Raw genomic sequence first — 6000 nt, forward strand, 5'->3', positions numbered from 1 at the left:
AAAGAAGTGGAAGTTGGAAGTGATCTTAAGGAGAATACACGAAATATTTATCTATTATAGTGGTGTTGTTCGAAATACATAATTTTTGATTTATAACATTAGATGTGGATGTTCAATAATATTTGTACTGGGCCGATCGTCAATTTTTTTTGACTAGATGTTAAGATTTACTCGGGTTATGTACGACGCATTTTTTCAGCAATTTAAGCTTATATCTTTTGAGTTAATAATGTTTGTTAATAGTTACGTCTTAAATTTATAATTTTATAGTGAGTGTTTTGTGCGTTTTTTAGGCAACCTCTCTTTGTTCCCAAACTAATACAATTTCTTCAAATCCTTACGACTGCCAATATTGTGTGCCTTCTTCTTGGTAAAGAGACCTTGCAATGAGATATGACTTATTCCTAATTAATAGATTGTGTATTACCGGCCACCGAACCGTTTGGTACATGTATATTAATTGTTTATCTAGAAAAACATTACATATAATCCTTGGTTCAATATAAAAACATTATCTGAGCTCTTACGCGGTGAGCATGCAGTAAATCTCGAGACAGCGTGAGCTTAAGGACGTTATTGGCCGTACATCTTGTCGCTCTCTTGGACGTAAATCATAAGTTTTCAATTAATTTAGAACCAACATCCGAAAAGATGGGTCGGTTTGAAATGAATGTGACGGTAATGATCTAGATATTTAAACGTCACAAATTTATTATTTAATTTGGAAGTCGTACTCTTTAGTTGATGTTAAAGCCTTCGAGCAGTGAACGAATTATACTGAATTTTTAAATGGACGAAGTATAAACATGTAAAAATGCATAAAATAAATGCAATAACATTAAATGAAAATAAGCTAATTATATAAAAACCGTATTCCCATTGCCAGCTATTTTGCATATGGTAGAATGAATCCTTTCAGAATCAAGGCAACTAAATAAAAATCCCAGGGCATATTAGACAGATCTGGAATTAATTTCGCATTCCGTAATAACCAGGCGACACATCGACGACCGCGACAATTGAATGAGCGACCGGCGCGCGTTCGGCTGAGCAATCCATTATGCAGATTGGTGGCCCGATTGCGGCATTGTCGTCGACTCGCTCGGCCTATTACGTGTACCGCCCCGTACGATTCATTTTATGGATATTGCGTCGGATTAACGATTGATTGATGACTCCAACTGGTGTATTGATGGAGATAAAATTATTCGATGTCACTTTGTACATTTTTTAAAGCATTTTGGGAAATAAAAGTTCTGAAACTTTTGGACGCAAAAGCTTTAATGCTGATCTTTTCTATGCGTGCATTTATTTTATCACTAATTTCGGAGGCAAGGAAATCGACACGTTTAATTGCGGACTTGCAAATAAAAAAAAAAGTGCGTGCGTACAAAGTACACATGTCAGAAATCAAACTGCTTTGTAAATTAATGCGCCACTGGGTTATTTTTTTTTAATTATACAACTTAAAAGGCACGAGCATCATAAGACTTATCATAAAAATCAGAGTCAACTCTATCTCTTAAGAATTAGAAAATAAATAGAGATAATCTCTAAAATCCCTCAAAAGCGGATAGAAAAGCAAATCTCGGTTGTTCTCGTAACCCGGTGCTCCCGTGATCCGCGGGACTCATGAATACATAATTATTTCTCGGCTATTAATATTTTTACCAGCCTCGCGTTGATTGCCTCTTGAATTTATTATCTAACTCCACGATAGCATTTTCGTATTTATTAAGACCACCTGCCACGCGGACGCACCTCTCTCAGTGAATTACTGCCTGGATTTGGAAGATAGAATATTTTATTTACCTTGTTTGGCTTTGTTGCAAAATTAATGCATTGGAATTGCTTACGCAACGGTATACCTAATGCTATAATGATGAAGGTAAGTGGTAATTCGCAGATAAATAAATATTTGTACTGAAATATAAAACTTGATTTTTAGTTTGTTTTTAAATACTGTAGGTAGATGGACACTGATTAACATGGGCATGGACTTGGGTCAAAGGCTGAAACTTAAGCTTAAGACCGTTACTAATGATATAGAATGGCGTGGGTCTTAGTGTGAAAGGTATATCTATTTAGTTTAGTCATATCAGCAAATCCTGCATTATAATCTAAACAGAAATATTTGCTCACCAAAGATAATGCTCATTAGATATTTTCACTAGCAAAATGGCAAATAGGTATTTGGTGTGTTTATAGTTTATAGTTCCTAAAGTTTACTAACCAATAGTTGTGACAGTTGATTAATTTGTGCTGATATAAGCGTTTTGCTCTCATAACTTTATAAATGACAAAGATATATAATATTTCTAGGAAATTATTTTAAAAATCAAAAAACGTTCTTACATTTATTCGTAATCACAAAATCAATCAAAAACTATTTATTCATGTACATAAACCTTACTATAAACATAATTTTTTTTAAATATTTAAATGTACATTTACTGTCAGTTCTTTGTACGGACGTATTATGTTTCACAACTTGCAGTTTAAACGAATTAAGGTTTTGGATACGTAACGACACCAGACTTGAAACGTTTAACTTGTAGAATTTTACTGAGGATAGTTCTAGCTTAGCGAATATAATTTTTTTTGCAGTCTTATTGTAATATTATAATTTTTCGTGAGCTTTAAATTCGAGCTTCGTGTGGTTTTAATGGTATTCTACAGCTTTTAAACATCTCAAAAGTATGTAGCATAAACGGGCTAGATTTTATTATAACCTTAATCGACCGTTTGAAAAACTGTTATGAAGAAATTGATAAAGGGAATATTGAAGTTGTCACATTTTTTTTGTAGGCTCATGTGATGTTAAGTGATACTGTCGTTCATGGACACTCTTAATGACAGAGGACAAGATAAAGGAAAAGGTTGCTGTACAAAGGTCTTATGCAGGGGGTGGGTCTTATTATTAACATAGACTTACAATTCAGGTTTACTATTCGTCAGGTATATTTTTTTGTCTCTGCTAATTCCTTTTACTGTGGTATTGGTACTGATTGCAAAATGTTTACAATTATTAGATAAACACTGACGGTGAAACGCAAATGTTTGCGTGCTACCCTCGTTATTGAAATGGGGGCCTAATATGTACAATGGGTAACATTCCGAGCAAATTGTTTGCTATCTCAAACAGCCGTATTGATTTCACTGTTTTATTGAGTCGTGTTGAGGCTTATGTTCTAATTAGATGACTGTGTGAACTAGATAAATCTGCCGAACGGCCTCTTGAATTGAGAAAGTACACAGACGCCATTACGAGCGTGTTTTGTTTTTTTTAAGAATAACTTGTTAGAAAAGTGAGATCCTGAATGTACAGAATTTGCTCTTGTACATTACAAGTCAAACAAAGTCAAACAAAATAAAATATGTGACTGAAAAAATACATTTTTTCACTCACATATTTTACGCAAACATTTTACGTAAGCTTTAAAATTTAAATACTTTTGAATAAACTTTAAAATTGGCATAATAATCTCGTTTCAAGGACGGTAAAAAACTAAATAATGTTTCTTTGATATTTCGTGCGTCATATCACAATATATTTCATTTTTTGTATACATACTAATGTTTATTAATCTGAGGTATAATTTTAATATTACACACATTAAAAATGTACACTATAAGTAAGATAATCATGAGCAAACATTGATTGCATGTTAACATTGCATTTTTTAGGCGTAGGGACCTGACGACCCCATCGCCCACTGGTGAAATAACCTGTGAAAGAGGTTATTTCACCAGTGCAATCAGTCAACCCCCTTCCTAGTGGGAGTGCCATGCTGTTGCTTTCGGGCTTCAGCCAAATGGGCAGGCACGACCGGGGCAGTACCACTGTCTCACAGAAAACCGGCGTGAAGTGATGCAATAGGTTTATCTTATTGTACTCGCGTTTCGTTCGGTGAGTGAGACTCCCGGAGCCCATCCCCCCCCCTTCCCCAGAGTATGACGGTGCAGTTTAAAGAAAGATTACCCCAGGGGGGTACCACACGTGGAGAATCCCCCTGTGGCGTCCTCGTCGTCATTGGTAGCTGAAATAAAATTATCAAAATAAATTATATATTAAATTACAAAAAATGCACTTACCAACTTTTACGTATAGACCGTGTCTATTGTTCTCCGCGGCAGACGGGGGGCGAGGCACGCGCATTCCACAGCGCGCTCCGCCACCAGTACGGCCCACGACTTCTTAAGTGACACACGTACATCTCGCTGCCGACGCCGCGGTTTATTTTTACGAAAAATATATACATCGTTGAGATCACACAAGTTTTATTATTTTTATATAGTGATATACGACAACGCGAACACTATACTGGTGACCCCGACGTGATAAGAGTAAGAAAAAACTACACGCCACGCGGTCTTAGCACTTTTGTCATGCAAGACGATAACGGTGGGGACACGGACAATATGGAAAAAGGTGCACATGAAATTTTCAAAGTTGGAATTAAAATACCACCATTTTTACCGAATAGACCTGCACTCTGGTTTGCTCAATTGGAAGGCCAATTTTGTTTGGCGGGAATAACGTCAGACACGACTAAATTTTATAACGCGACTAGCCAACTGGACCCACAGTTCGCTATTGAAGTTGCGGATATTATAGAAAGTCCTCCCAAAGACAACAAATACCAAACCCTCAAAGCGGAGCTAATAAGGCGATTAAGTAAACCGCGCGAAGAAGAAATCAGGCAATTTTTAGACAATCAAGAACTCGGCACTAGAAAGCCTTCACAATTTCTTCGTCACCTACAACATTTGGCCGGACCACAGGTACCAGACGAATTTATTAGATCAGCATGGCACAATAGGTTACCCAATAACATTCAACCTATCATTGCATCGCATATGGATATGCCGCTAGAGAAACTTGCAGAGTTGGCTGACAAAATTATAGCCATCGCAGCCCCAACCCCACCAAATGTTTACGCCGCTACATCGTCCTCAGCTAACCAACATGCTGGAAATCCTCCAGACCACTACCTCACCGCCTTAGAAAGCTTGGCCAGGCAAGTTAACGAATTAACCAAGCAAGTTGCTTCCCTGAGCATGCATAATAGCCGATCAAGCAGATCACCACAACGTAGGTATAACAGATCAAGATCTCACTCTCGCTCCACCCAAAGATGGAAGGAAAACAAAATGAATAGCGTGTGTTACTACCACAGAAAATTCGGTGAAAACGCCATAAAATGTCTCACGCCCTGTTCCTACAAGACTTTAAACGCGAACGGCAGCCTGTAGTGGCGGCTAACGACTGCCTTACGCATACTCCTAATGACCGCCTCTTCATCGTCGAAAAGAAAACTAAACTGAAGTACTTGATAGACACGGGATCTGACGTTTGCGTTTTTCCTAAGTCGGCGACCAGAGACCAGCGTCATAAAACTAAATATGAGTTATACGCTGCCAACAACACTATCATAGCTACGTATGGCTACATAGCCTTACACCTGGACCTCGGACTTCGCCGGGACTTCACCTGGAGATTCGTAGTTGCGGACGTCACACGACCCATTATTGGTGTTGACTTCTTGGGCCACTACAACCTATTAGTGGACTGTCGTCGTCACCGCCTCATCGACGGCCTCACAAGTTTGTCCGTCAACGCGCCACGCTGCGCCAACATTTCTGTGGAAACGGTGACCATCAAAACAGTTGCTGGAAACTCCGACTTCCATGACTTACTTCGCAACTACCCAGATGTAACGAAACCTACTGGAAATCCAAAAGAAACCAAGCACCAAACGAAGCATCATATACGTACTACCCCTGGTCCACCAGTCGCAGCTCGTCCCAGACGTTTAGCCCCAGATAGACTGCTTATTGCGAAAAAAGAGTTTGAAGAGATGTACGCAAATGGAACAGCTCGTAGATCAGAGAGCCCATGGTCGTCTCCCTTACATTTAGCCAAAAAGAAGGACGACGGTTGGAGACCATGCGGCGACTACAGAGCACTTAATGCCAGAACCATCCCTGATCGATATC

Source organism: Pieris rapae, chromosome 12 (genome assembly GCF_905147795.1).
Source record: "Pieris rapae chromosome 12, ilPieRapa1.1, whole genome shotgun sequence".
Taxonomy (NCBI): Eukaryota; Metazoa; Arthropoda; class Insecta; order Lepidoptera; family Pieridae; genus Pieris; species Pieris rapae.